The following is a 15412-nucleotide window of genomic DNA, read 5'->3' on the forward strand; positions in this document are numbered from 1 at the left end:
GTTAGTCATGCTTACTTAAAACTCAAGGGTGGGCAGCTCTTGGTCCATCAGCTACTGTACTTGTGGTCCTAATATAGTTTTGCAGCCCCCAGGCACTTAGAGCTAAATATTTAGCTTATTTTGGGGAAAGGGATGAATTGAGATATTTAGGAAGAGAAGTGAGTGCCTTAAGTCTTTGCTAAATTACACATTTAACCCTTTAAAATGTTCAGAACCCTACTTTTTCCATTGATTGCTTTGCTGCAAAGCTCTGGAAATACCAGAGAATTCAGTGCCTCTAAAAATTTTATGTAGACTGTGTATTCTATAGCTCTTCCCCGAGATGGAGTTGTTATATTTGCGGTATTTTAAAAAAAAGTGTCTCTAAAGAAAACATGGTCTGAATGACAGGACATTGCTGAAATGAAGTGCTTTAAGTTCTTCTGAAGATTTATATGAATTGGATTAGAGCCATCAAGACATGGATTTTGAATTGGTCCCAAGTGCTCAGTTCAAGTTGAGAGAAGCTCTTTTGCAAAGCAAGCCACAGACAGAAGTATAAAACATTTTGAAAACACCATAAACGCATGAGTGAGCAAACGCTTCTGGAAAGTTCCTCAAATGATGATTAAAGGCTTAAGAAAGAATACTTAGGGAGATATAAATAAATGTTTTCTAAGACAAAAGAGAGCCAGTGGTGTAGTAGTTAATGTACCAAACTAGAAACGGGGAGACTGAATTCTAGTTTTGCATGAGGCATAAAGTCAGCCGAGTGACCTTGGACCAATCACTTATTCTTGGCCCTAGCAAACAGACAAGGGCAAACCGCTGCTGAAATCTTGCCAAAACACTGTGCAGGGATTAGTCCAGGCAGTCATCAGGAGTCAACACTGTCTGGAAAGGAAAGGAAAGGAAAGGAAAGGAAAGGAGAGGAGAGGAGAGGAGAGGAGAGGAGAGGAGAGGAGAGGAGGAAAGGAAAGGAGGTTCAGTAAGTTTCACATTTCCCTATATTAACTTCTATACACCTGTTTTCTTGCTAAAATTATCAATTTTAGCAAGAAAACAGATGTATGGAGGTCAATATAGGGAATGCTACTCTTTCTTATTCTCCCTCTCTTTAGTCTGCCTGTTCACTCTCTGATAAATTACTATTCTTGTGCTGTTGTGTATGTAAGCTTTTATTGTATTTGAAGGAAATAGACCACCCCTGTGTTTCCTAGCCAAAAACATCAAGAAGTATTTACACATTGGCTTTTTGGATTCTACTGCCTAGTTTTTAAATACTTTTCTTGTGCCTCCTTTTTCCTGGCATAAGCTAGATCTGAGCTGGGTTATTTTCAACAAGGCCTATAATAATCCAAAAATTGTGCTGGTACCTGGAACAATACTGTAAGCCAACTAGAGTTGTTCTGTAGTAAGAGGGTGGCCAATAAATTCTTTAGACTAGACAGCTTTATGGACTGGAATCCATTTATGGACTTTCTATGTGTTTAAATACAATAACAGATGGTTAACAGAGGGATTTCAAGACTAGTGCAATATTTGGGCTAAACTGTTGACTGGTGTATCTATATACAAAGTAATAAATACAATTCCTAGCTTTTCTACAACAGTGCCAAAAGTCATTAAGGATATTACATTCTGTCCTGCCAAAAAATAATGCTCGATAATTCCATAAGCCACAATTAATTGTTTTAAAGGAGGAATATCTATGTTTTAAAGGAAGAATATGTGGGAACATCAGAAAATTATTGCATTCTTTGACAAAGTGACAAAACTAGTGGACCAGAGGAATGCTGTTGATATAATTTTCTTGGACTTCAGTAAGGCATTTGACAAAATAGACCATAACCAGAGGTGGGTTCCTACCAGTTCGCACCTATTTGGTAGAACCGGTTCATCAAATCTACCGAACCAGTTAGAAGAGGTTCCACCAGTGGACCCGGAAAGCAGGCCACACCTACAGAAGAGGTTCCAAAATTTTTTGAAACCCACCACTGGTCCTTGGATATGATTATTCTACACTATCATGCTCATATTTATAAAGCTCAGTGCCTCTGTGAAAGGTAAGGATGACTACTGTGTTTGTGGTGCAATCAGAACATTGCGTGTGTTGAAGTTGTTTTAACGCAAACCAAAGATGCCTTTTAAAAAACAAATTTACATCATATTCTTATGCATGCCAGTGCTGTGTGTGAGGTAATTTAAGGTGGTTCTGACAAGTGTCGTCGGCATCTTCATATCTGGTCACATGGGCAGCAAGCCACTCCCACAAAGGAGGCCACATCCACAGAGTAGGTTCGAACAATTTTTGAAACCCACCACTGACCATAACCTACTACTTAATAAAATAGAAAAATGTGGGTTAGACAGCATCACCACCAGATGGATTTGTAACTGGCTGACCAACCGCACTCAATGTGCAGTCCTCAATGGAACTGCATCTACATGGAGAGAAGTATGCAATGGGATACCCCAAGGCTCTGTTTTAGGCCCAATACTCTTCAACATCTTCATCAATGATTTGGATGACGGAATAAATGGGGAACTCATCAAATTTGCAGATGACACCAAGCTGGCAGGAATAGCCAACACTCCAGAAGATAGGCTTAAGATACAGAAGGATCTTGACAAACTTGAACATTGGGCACTATCTAATTAAATGAAATTCAATGGTGAAAAGAGTAAAGTTCTACATTTAGGCAAGAAAAACAAAATGCACAGATACAGTATATGTGGTACCTTGCTCAATAATAGTAACTGTGAGAGGAATCTTGGAGTCCTAGTGGACAACAATTTAAATATGAGCCAGCAGTGTACAGCAGCTGCCAAAAAAGCCAACATAGTTCTAGGCTACATAAACAGAGGGATAGAATCAAGATCACGTGAAGTGTTAATACCACTTTACATTTAGGCAAGAATGTTTATATATTTTTCTTGTTAAATAAATATGAGAAACTTTATAAATATTTATAGCCTCATTATGTAAGGGAAAGAGTATTTATCAAGTTTTTCTGATTTTTCTTTTCAGCATCCAGCCCTGGGTGGATTTTTTATATATTTCATCTTGGATGTATTCCCCCCCCCCTTTTTTCCCCTTTTATGTACACATTTTTTTTTCCTTTTTGCTGTTGTTGGATGTATTTTTTCTGTTTTGTTTACTATTTTGTATTTTATTCCTACTGATAAAACATAATAAATATATTCAAAAAACAAAGAGAGTGGTCAAAAAAATTAATTAAAAAATAAAATTAAAAACTCTGAAATACCCACAATGGAGGAACAGTTGGTGAAGATGACAGGATTTGCAGGTGGCAAAACTGACTTGCCTGATTGGGGAAAAGACAACTACATTTGCCAGTGACTGGAAATCCTTTATTGATTTTTTCTTTTTTGCTGAAAATGGTAAAAATGATCTTAGAATTCATGGATTCGACAGTTAGAAAAAGTAGAATATTCATAAGTCAACTCACCATGTGACGGAAGTTGATCTTATGATCATTTTTTACAATGATAATTAAGCAAATTATGTGATTGTAAGTCTGAAATCAGTTTATCCAATGGGCGGTTTTAGCCAAAAAATGGCAAAAAAAAAAAAAAAAAACCCATTGCAAAACATGATCATGTGAATGTGGTTCACTGCAACAGGTTGTAAATAAGAGCCAGTTACCAAGTATCTGAAATGCAGTAATGCGACCATGGCAGTGGCACAGCAGATGTAACTTTGAAGAAGTTTCATAAGTAACTTTTTTTTAAAATCCATAGTAACATCAAACAGTTGTTTAGCAACCATTTTTAAGGTGAGGATTACCTGTACTGTGATTTGCATTTCCAGTCATGGGTAAAATATTGTTCAAGAAGAAGGCCATGATATCTCTTCATACCTCCAGTATCTTTTCTACTATCCCCAATTTATCTTTGTTATTTTTTGTGAGCTGATATCACACTCTCACAGAGTCTGTCAAACTGCAGCCAGATGGCATTTTATTTAAAAGGCCCAGAACTGTTCTGAGGAGTAAATATGATATTGGAAGAGGAGATTTTATTTGCAGAACCCCAGGTTCCTATGTAGCCTTTTTTTTAAGCCAGTAGGACAATGATGTTGACAGGCATAAAGAAAATCATCTATGTACATTGATTTTAACAGGCTTCAAAGTGGGAAGCTTAATTGTAGACAATTTGTTGGACAATGTAGGAATGAAATGCTGAATTAGATAACCTAGCGATCTGCTGTAGGAGAGATCTTTCCATATTTTTGAAGTCTTCAAAGAAAAGTCCTCTGATGCAAGCTAGACTTTCATAAGACATAAAGGAGGAGCAAAGGCATGTGAGCCTTTTTAGGAAGCAACCTTGTCCGTTCTGGTTAGTTTAAAGTCTAAAGCTCTGTTTGGACTCTGTTCTCTGTGTGACCTTGCAAAGCTAATTGCCAATTGGGTCTTTGGCAGCATTTCAAGGGAGATAAAGGTGGGTGCTTATCAGCCTTATCCTGAAAGACTTTGGCAGACTTCTGTCGGACTCTTTGCAAACTATTGGAGACTCATTACAGACTATGAATGAATATAATTCACAACTGTTGAAATAAAAAGACTAAGCCTGGGCTTTTTACTGTCTTATATATAAAATCAATTAAACCAACTCTGTTATAACTTTAATGTACAATGATAAAATCATTATTTAAAAAAACATACAAATTAAACAATCACAGGTTTCTAGAATAATAAACGCTGTTATTCTAAAAATAACACGGCATGGAAGACCCAACATCTTGTCTAACCCAAGGCCTGGGAGAAGGAATCAAGTGTTAAGACTCCTAAACATGGTCAGGGTGCTGGTCAGACATACAGTATCTTGGGTGACCGATATTCCACAGGTGTTGTGACAGAGAAGGCTTCCCCCCCCCCTTTTTCGCTTTGGAGGGCAGCACAGCTTCTCTTTAACTGACTTGGTATTGAACTTAGGGCACACCTGCCCCATAGGACTGCTAGAGGAATGACTGAAATAATGCTTACAAACCAAACACCTTCCAACCCTCCTAAATTGAAATATATGAAATGAAGCTAAAGAGTTCTGCCTGATTTTTTTTTAAGTGTTTTTGCTTCAGCTTGGAACAAAACAGCCACATTCAAAACATTCTGTCAGAAAAATGTTGGGCTTTTAAAATATAATTTTTATTCAAAGAAAATTTTGCATAAGAATAGAAGCCCCAAAGAAAATGTAGACAGATGAAACAATTTTTTTTAAAAAAGGAAAAAGATAGCAAAAAAATAAAGAAAAAAAAATAAAGAAGTGACTTTTGATTTTCTTTTGCAGTAGTTGCATGTTAATTACTATTTCCATCCTGCCAAATTACATCTCATGGTTCCCTTCTTCCGATAAACAACCCTTTTAATCAATAAATCCCAAAATGACCAACTCACTTTTATCCATCATCAGCAAAATATCCATAAAGGAATTATGATAGAAAATGTTAAGTTACTTTCGACTGAACCAAACTGACAGTACCCTAGAATAAACGTTGAAATGGGCCATATGTTCTGGCCATAGGAAACAATAGGTGGGATAGTACTCCATATTGGAGTGCTACCAATTAAATTTCAGAAAATTTGGCCAAGGGGTTTATTTAAAACATGATTTTTTTTTAAGAAATGAAAATAAATCTCTATCAAAAATGATGGAATCATACCTCCCCTCTCAAAAACTCTGTTTAGATTAGAATCTATTGCAGGCAGTCTCTTTCTCTCCTACCCTCTCCGTTTCTCAAGAAGAGAAAGTAGGCAGAGATTGTTTTAATTTGTTTAAATATAACATCTCACTCCTGAGCCATCTCCTTATTTGAGAAAGAACACTAACCACTTTAATAAACAGGTTAAAGGTTAAATAGCACAGCTTGAAAATAAAACAAAAAGCCAGTCTTAAAAATAAATAAGCAAAACAAAGTAGTACAGATTGCATTTCTTCATTCTTATGTGATTTTCTTAACTTTATAAATAAATGAAATGCAGTCAGTTGTCCATAGGTACAACTGCACAGCAATTTGATCTGTTTTTTTTTCTTTTCTTTTTGTATCTAGCTGCCAGGGGTAAAGCAAGGAACAAGCAACTGTGACATCTTTGCTGACACTTCTGATTACACATACTGGCTGCTGGCTGTAGAAAAATAAAAAGAAGACTGCTGATGCAACCGAACTGCATGAAATATTAACATTGCACCAAGTGCACCTGCAGATCGATGTCAGACTTGCCTACAGAATAAAACCCAGCACAATGCATATGCAGCAGGTCTCCCATTTACTCACCAGTATGCAATCCCTTAGCAAAAATTAGCAAAAGAAAAGCCAATAGAGCTGGCAGGCTGGCAAAAATTCATCTGCAGTCTTCATCTGGGCACTGACCAGAAAACTGCTTTCTTCCTCTGAGGGCTCCAGGCTCATCCAGACCACATTGGTCTAGACCCAGCAGGCCTCTACTACTGCAATAAAGACTATAGGTTGGGAGAAGTTTCAGAAGAGAGCAGCGCCAAGAGCTCAAAAGAGCCAGCATACCTGAATCAGTGGTGGGATTCAGCCAGTTTGCACCTATTTGGGAGAACCGGTTAGTAACTTTCCAAGCATTAAGAGAACCGGTTGTTGGAAGATAGAGCCGAGAGGCGCAGTGGTTAGGGTGCAGTACTGCAGCCACTTCAGCTAGTTCTACAGCTCGGCGGTTCAAATCTCAGGATTGACTCAGCCTTCCATCCTTCCGAGGTGGGTAAAATGAGGACCCAGATTGTTGGGGGCAATGTGCTGACTCTGTAAACCGCTTAGAGAGGGCTGAAAGCCCTATGAAGTGGTATATAAGTCTAACTGCTATGGCTATTGCTATTTTGTTTTTTTTCCATTTTACAGGGCTAATCCTGTAAGAAAGGCAGGAAGGAAACATTCTGGTGTTGTTTCTAGCCTAATCTTTATTGCCCTGCTTACAGAAACTGCCTCTCCGGTTAACCCTTATGACATTGTAACAACTAAGGCGAAGTGCCCATCGACCTGAGTGACGTCAAGTTGCCACGCCCATTCAGTCACATGACCACTGAGCCATGCCTACCCAGCTGGTCATTAGGGTAGAGAACCAGTTGTTAAATTATTTGAATCCCACCACTGACCTGAATGATGTCTACTTAAAGCATCCACTTTCAAAGAATCTCTGAAAGCACATTTCCCCCCTCATGCTTGCAACACTCAGAGCAACTGCTTTGAATCTGAAATGTTTTGCACATTTTATAACCTAAGGTTTCATGATCAAATGTGAACCATGAGTATAAAGGGTTACTTTAAGTTTTAAAAGCTGAATCTACACCTACTAACACGTCTCGATTAGTGTGGTTAATGAATCCCACAAACTGTTGCATTTTTTTAAAAAATCCACACTATTTGAAGTGACATTTCTATGGAAAATAGGGTAATTGGTTCCAGCTTGATAGTACTAAACAATCAAATTTTTGAAAGATACATTTTTATATGTTTCTAGTATTATGGCAAATGATGAAAAGAATATGCTTATAATTTAAATGTATGGTTAACAAAGTCACAGTATGATCATAGAAAGCAAAATAAAAATAAAAATATTTACTGCAGACTCAGAGAATTCTACATCTTGTCCTACTTTAGCATTGCTATGATCACATTCGTGTCTGTCAAACACATCTGATATTTTTGCTCTAATGCAATAAGCCTCTTTTTAAAATTTTTCTACTGCTTTCCTGTGATGTAATCTTCCTTTACTCCATTTGGCACATAGAAAAATTAGCAGCAACTGCCAACCGAATTGCAACTGGGCATTGCACACACTAGCCTCTGATTAATTGATTTGAAGCACCTTAAATAGATATCAATTTACAATTCACACTAAACTGAATAGTGCATTTGCACCAGAGGTGGGTTCCTACCAGTTCGCACCTATTCGGTAGAACCAGTTCGTCAAATCTACCGGACCGGTTAGAAGAGGTTCCACCAGTGGACCCGGAAAGCAGGCCACACCTACAGAAGAGGTTCCAAAAATTTTTGAAACCCACCACTGCTAAAGAGTTAGGGGGTACAAGGATCTTGTAACTTGACAGCTTTAAGACTTGCACGCTTCAATGCCAGAGTTCCTGAGCCAACGTGGACTGGAGGAGGAATTCTGGGAGTTGAAGTCCACAAGTCTTAAAGCTGTCAGGTTTGAAGATCCCTAGTTTTTTTTTCTAAAGAGTTAGGGGTGCAAGGGTCTTATAACTTGACAGCTTTAAGACTTGCATGCTTCAATGCAGAGTTTCTGAATAGCTACTTGGACCGACCTAAGTACCAATTCATAATTCATATCTGGTCACATGGGCAACAAGCCACTCCCATCCAGTCACATGGGTAGAAAGCCACTCCCACAAAGGAGGCCACACCCACAGAGTAGGTTCGAACAATTTTTGAAACCCACCACTGATTTGCACTAATCACAAGCTACCTGTACATACTGATATTATTTCTAGGTATCCCTATCTACCCTATGGTTTGTAATGTGGAGAATAAATAAATAAACAAATAATCAGACAAATAATCAAATATTAAATAACATTGAATATACAGATAATGCACTACATTAAGAGACAAGTGTGGTTGCAACTGTTTGGTTAGTCTAACTCATACATTCATAAATAAAGAGAGAAAACTATTACCACTCTGATTAAGTCATGCTTCCAAAAACTACAAATATGGATTTCTGCTGCCCTCTTGTGACGATCTAACCTCAAGTGAAAATGCACTTTTCTTGTACTGGTCATAGAAGCCTACGGTAATTGCAGTCATCTATTTGAGAGGGAGGGGGAGTGTTTCTCTGTGTGCAAGTATATCAGTGGTGGGTTTCAAATTTTTTTAGAACCTCTTCTGTAGGTGTGGCCTGTTTTGTAGGAGTGGCTTGGTGGTCATGTGACCGGCCACTTGGAAAATGTGTGAAACTCACTTAACGACGCTCTTGCTTAGCAACCAAAATTTTGGGCTCAGTTGTGGTCATAGGTTCTCTTTCTTTCTCTTTCTTTCTTTCTTTCTTTCTTTCTTGTCTTTCTTTCTCTTTCTCTTTCTCTTTCTCTTTCTCTTTTTCTTTTTCTTTCTGTCTCCCCCCGCGGATGGCCTCTGGAGTAATCGCCGGCCACGCAGAACCTCGCCGCTGCTTCATGCCATGGAAAACATAGCGCCCCCATGCTTAGTTGCAGTTTACTTACAGTTTACAGCTTAGTTATTGCTATAACTGCTATAGTTGCAGTTTACTTACCTCCTCGGCAGGCAGCAATTGAGAGGCCAAGCAGGAAAAAAGGTAAGTGGGTTTAGATAGGGCTCTTATAGGCAGGTGGGTGATTGATGAGCCAGCCAATCAGTGACTGGTGGGCAGGGCAAGTGTGGTGCGGACGGGTGGGGGGAGGGAGCTGAGACCGGTTCTAAACAGCACGCTAGATTTGTGGAACTCTTCTATAGAACCGGTTAGACCGTCAGGAACCCACCCCTTCCATACAGGAAACACCCCTGTATGGGTTTTTTGTGTGCCCGTGTAAATAAACAAGCCAGCTGAGTGATCTTGGGTGAGTCACTTTCCCTTCAGTTTTAGAAAGGAGGAAAGTCAACCACTTTTGAAAAACCTCACCAAGAAAACTGCAGGGACTTATCCAGACAGTTTCTAAAAAATTGGAACACAATTGAATGAAATCTCTGTGGTTTTGTATGTTGGTGTTTCATACCCTGACTACTGCTTACCTAATACCATTGCAGCTTACAATAATTACAAATTACATAACAAATTACATATAACAAAAAATAAAAGTAAAATCAGTACAAAATATTGAATCAAATTAAGGGTCATTAGTAAAAAACATTGCCACTAAGGCCTAACCACACCAAATGGTCCAGAGAGATTCAACACTCATACATATTTCCCCCACCCCTGGCATCTATCTATTCTTACTAAACTAATGCCCAACAGTAGTACTCTGTGGCATCTCTGTAATTTAAATACATATAATAAGTGAAATGCAGTCAGCTAAGTTTAAAAAAGGTTACTCATAACGACTAAGTTGCATCAGATCTGAAAATATTATGCATTATTATTTTATCTATATTTGTGAGGAAGGCACGTATGTTCTTGAACTAAGACAATATCTCAATTTACTTATCAGTTTCACTTGTATTGTTCTATGTGCATTATAACAAATTTTTCTGGATCCCATTAATTGATTATGTGCTGCCAAGTCTATGTCAGCTCTTAGCAAATGCATTGATTTCTCCAGGATGCTCTAAACCCATCTTAGGTCATTCAGATATTCCCATGACATACCCATCAGAGGGGGTATTCAGCAGGTTCTGACCAGTTCTGGAGAACCAGTAACGGAACTTTTTAGTAGTTCGGAGAACCGCAATTATCACCATCTGGCTGGGAATGGAGATTTTGCAATATCCTTCCCCTGCCACGCCCACCAAGCAATGCCCACCAAGCACACCATGCCCACCAAGCAACGTTCACAGAACAATAGTACCTTTTTTTGAATCCCACCACTGATACCCCATTGCAGAGGTGGGTTCCTACCAGTTCGCACCCTATTCGGTAGAACCGTTCGTCAAATCTACCGAACCAGTTAGAAGAGTTTCCACCAGTGGATCCGGGAAAGCAGGCCACACCTACAGAAATGTTCCAAAAATTTTTTAAACCCACCACTGCCCCATTGCCATTGTATTAAATCCATCCATCTTGATGCTGATTGGTCTACATTTTCTGACCTTCCATCTTTCCAAGCATTATAAGAGTTCTTAATACTGTGAGAAATATCTTCGTGTAATGTGTCTAAAATAGAATAATCTGACCATTTCTACCCTTGAGTGAGAATGGATTGATTTACTCAAGATGCCATTGCTTGTTTTCTTCATTATTCATGATGTTCTCACGGGTCTTCTCAGACATCAGAGTTCAAAAAAATTTCACTACTCTTTCTATCCTACTTTTTCAAAGCTTACTTTTCACTTTCATAGAGTGAAAAGGGAAAGACTTTGGCAGCACAATTATGTTAGTAGATACATTATAAACATTATAATAAGCAGAATAGTACAGACATGTCCCATATTTGATTCCATATTCCATATCTTAATATACAGTTATGGTTGTTGTAGCATAATTTGATGCAGTGTAATAGTGCAGCATTATATAATGCAACACATGACTTTATATTTTCTATTAATTGATAACAAATCAATTTCTGTTATCAAGAAATATTGTACAACTCTTCTGTCTAAATCTCCTATAGAACAACCATGCAGTATCTATGGCCAAAAAAGTCTGTTTCAAAAAATTTAACAAGAGGTAGAGTTAATAAAATCATGATGTCACTATCAAAGTAATACATTTTAAAAGGTTTTCTACATATAATTTCTCTTTCAATTAGATCACTAGGAGTTATTTTCATTGCCTTTTTAGAAAGTCATTTCATTTCCTTATTCATTCCTTTATTTGTATGCCGCCCTTTTCCCTGGTGGACTCAGGGCGGCTCACAATTCAAAAAGGGAGGGGGGAAGACAAACAGTATTCCAATATGGAAAGTATTTTAATAGTATACTAAGACATGGCACTAATTATTTTTTAGGGACTGAACATGTAGTATATATGTAATTACTTACATACCAGCACATATTATTGGCCTGTGAACGTACAATTATATACTTCAGATCTATTAGAGAAATATAATTTAAGAATAGTATAGAAGAATATTCACATCTTAACCAAGAACTATTATATAAAACATGAATGCTAATTTTTGGGGGAGGAACTCTGCTAAATTAAATAGAAATATGGTCCTTCCCTCTCTCATCTTGCCTGATTATTTCTTATATTTCTTTTCCCTTTTGTTTCCAGTGACATGTAATGAGCAGGGGAGAACAATTTCTAATTCAAATTTTTGTATTTGCATTCTGTGTTTTCATTGTGTATCTATTAAAACAGATGCACTCTTGGGCCATTCACTTTGTCTCAGCCCAAGCGACCTCACAGGGTTGTTGTGGTAAAAATAAAGGGCTGAAGTATTAGATATGTTCACCTTCTGGAGTTAGGTCATATGTATTGTATTGTATTGTATTGTATTGTATTGTATTGTATTGTATTGTATGTATTGTATTATTATATTATTATATTTATTATATTACACTATACTATAATTTGTCATCATTATCATCTCAACGTACTTGATATCAAAAAAGCAAGATGACAAAGTAGCCATCTTATGGCAGATCTCATATTACACCAACTATATTTCCTTCTTGATCCATTCTCACCCTACAGCAGCCTGAAAAAAAAAGTGATGCTCAAATTCATTAAAATAAAACAGTATTTTGTTCATGTCTACATGAAGAAATGAAAGACAGGTGCTGTGGTCTTGCCCAGTTACATGTGACTCCTTTTCAAATGTTCTCAGGCACTTGCGGAATATCTAGAAGGCAGAGCAGAAATAGATTCATGCTTTTTACTTCCCTACATTTCTTTGTTCTCCTTCACTTTTTCTGGTGGAGCAGAAAGTGCCCACCTATGGCTGAATTGATCTGCCGGGCTTCCAATCCCAAGGCACCACTCTGTGTACCGCCATTCACTGTACTGTATGCAGGGGTGGGTTTCTCGCCCCTTTCCAACTGGTTCGGTTGGAACGGGGCCGGCGGCGCCCTTGTGCACGCGCGCGGCGCACGCATGCGTATTAGCGTCTGTGCGATCCTCCAGCTGCTCCTGGAGGATCGCGCAGGCGCTGTATGCGTCCTGTGCATGCGTGGAAGCGCAGAACTCGTCAAAACCGGGTAAGGAGCGCAGGCGGGCGGGTGGGCCCTTCGCCGTTCCCGGAAGTTACTTACCTCCGGGTTCGCCGACCAACCGGTTCGCAGGGACCGCCGCAAACCGTTGAAACCCACCCCTGACTGTATGCCTTTTCAGGTCCTCAAAAGTTGGAGGATGGGGAGATGGCCATTCAAGGAGTCCTGCCTCCCACCACTGCTTACTATGATCCACATCCAATGTGGACAACTATGCTTTTCTTTACCACGTACGGTAGCGGCAGTACATGACTTGGCGCCTTTCTGGTCAATCTTATCACACGTACAGAACTGTGTCATGAGCTGAATGAATCTCAACAAACCAGCCTTCGATTTCAAACCAACCTGACTCTTTTCCTGGCATTTGTTATTCCGCCAAGCACAAGGCCATGCTGGTTTCCTGTATGGCAACACTAGTCCATGTCTGGCTTTATTATTGGCTGGTGAAATAAAGTAGAAGACAATGCCCTCTGACCCAGGGAAACTGCAGAATCTTATCAGATCCTTTCCAGATATTTCTTAAGGAAATAGACAATGAGGGTTCGCCCTATTTAGGAAATGTTACTTTTCTTATGTCGGTAATAATCATTTTTTAAATTGTCATTAGATAAGCACTTCTGTACATTTGAGTCTACTCTTTCCAGACTATGCACTTTGCATAATGGGATATAGCAAGGGCAAACACCTTATTTGGCACATTATGTGTATTCTTTAAATTTACACTTGTAATGGCTTGTGTGATTTCAAAACGAAATGTATCAGTAATGGCTAACCTTTTTGTTGTTGGGTGTCAAAAATGCATGAGCACGTGTGCAATAACACATGTGTGTGCCGGCACCCATAATGCAAAGTGTGCACCCACATGCATGCACAACCATGTGTGCCACACTGTTCACCTCCAAGCTGCTTGGTATTTCCTCTGGAGGGGTGGGGGAGTCTGTTTTCGCTCCCCCCAGGCTCCAGGAAAGACTCCAGAGCCTGGGGAGGGCAAAAAAAACGGGCCAACAGGCCTACTGGAAGTTCATAAACAATCTGTTTATGGCTTCAGAGCCTTGGAAGGGTGGAAAGCGGGCCCAATGGGCCCAACTTCTGGTAGGCCCATTGGCCTGTTTTTCCCTCTCCCCAGGATCCAGAGGCTTTCCTGAAGCCTGGGGAGGGCAAAAAAACGGGCCAACAGGGCCTACTGGAAGTTCAGAAACAATTTGTTTATGGCTTCCAGAGCCTTGGAAGGGTGGAAAGCGGGCCCAATGGGCCCAAACTTCTGGTAGGCCCATTGGCCCTGTTTTTCCCTCTCCCCAGGATCCAGAGGCTTTCCTGAAGCTGGAGGAGGGCGAAAATGGCCTCCCCTGGTCTCCAGAAGGCCAAAAATCAGTTGGTTGGCATGCACATGCGCACTGGACCTGATGGCTGGTGTGCCAGCAGATATGGCTCCCTGTGCCACCTTGGCACACGTGCCATAGGTTCGCCATCACGGAAATATATTGATTTCAACTACATGAAGTACATTGTTCTGAAGAGTTATTTTTCCCTTTTTTTTCCGACTAAGAAATTCTTTGGGATTCTTAAATATGTAAAGGATTACTCTATAATTCTATGACAAAGAAGGAAGGAGGGAAGGAAGGGAGGGAGCGAGGAAAGGAAAGAGGAGAGGAGGAGAGGAAAGGAAAGGAAAGGAGGAAGGAAGTAAGTGTTGGAAGAAATGTCCTTCTGGGTTCAGTTCCAAGTGAGGAAAAAGACACTGGAGACATAGAGGCTGCTTGGAAAGATGGTTTTAATGGTGGACAAGACCACATGGCTTGAGCTCCTGAACAGAAAAGGGGGATCACATGCTTCAAGATGTTGGGTGAAGAAGAAAAAGGGCAGAAATGCTGAAAGACCCTGGTTTTATGCCCTCTCTGGACTTTGAACTTGAGCTTGTATTCTGATTGGTTGACAGACTCCCATTGGGGCAGGGGGAACTCTGTAGGCTGTGTTTTGCGTCCAAATTTGGTTGAACATTGCTTCATCCTATGTGCCATAGGTGAGATGGGTTAAGGGCTAATACTATCATGCCTTAATCTCATCGCTCTGGAGCTGAAGGGGGAGATATTTGTTATGTAGAATAGACTGGCTCAGCCTTTAATGGCCCATTGACAAAGGTGAGGGCTATTAAGAGTGAGTCTGTTTCCTGCCCAAAAACATGTTTCTCCATTTCTTACCCAGGGAAATATAATATTCTGCTTTTTCAATATTTCCTAGGATATTTCATTTTTCTAGGAGAAGGGTTGGTTTTAATTCCTACAGAAGAAGGCAGGCAGGCAGGCAGGCAGGCTTCAGGATAGAGAAGTCACTGAAATTATCAAATAATTAGATCATTTGGTAATGTATAAAAATAATTTATATTTGAGCTGGCAAAAATATAGTAATGAAAATCAGCTAGGTATTTGCCAGTGAATTTCAACAGTATTTTGTAGATATACGAGAAATGGAAATAATTCCTGAAGTTTCTGTATTTTCCAGATGAAGAATGGTTGTCAAAAAATAAAATCATTGGAACAAGACTCTATTTTTATTTTGCTAGCTGTAGAGTAGTGACTCCTCTGTAAGTAACTTCATAAAAATGTA

Source organism: Thamnophis elegans, chromosome 1, assembly GCF_009769535.1.
Source record: "Thamnophis elegans isolate rThaEle1 chromosome 1, rThaEle1.pri, whole genome shotgun sequence".
NCBI lineage: Eukaryota > Metazoa > Chordata > Lepidosauria > Squamata > Colubridae > Thamnophis > Thamnophis elegans.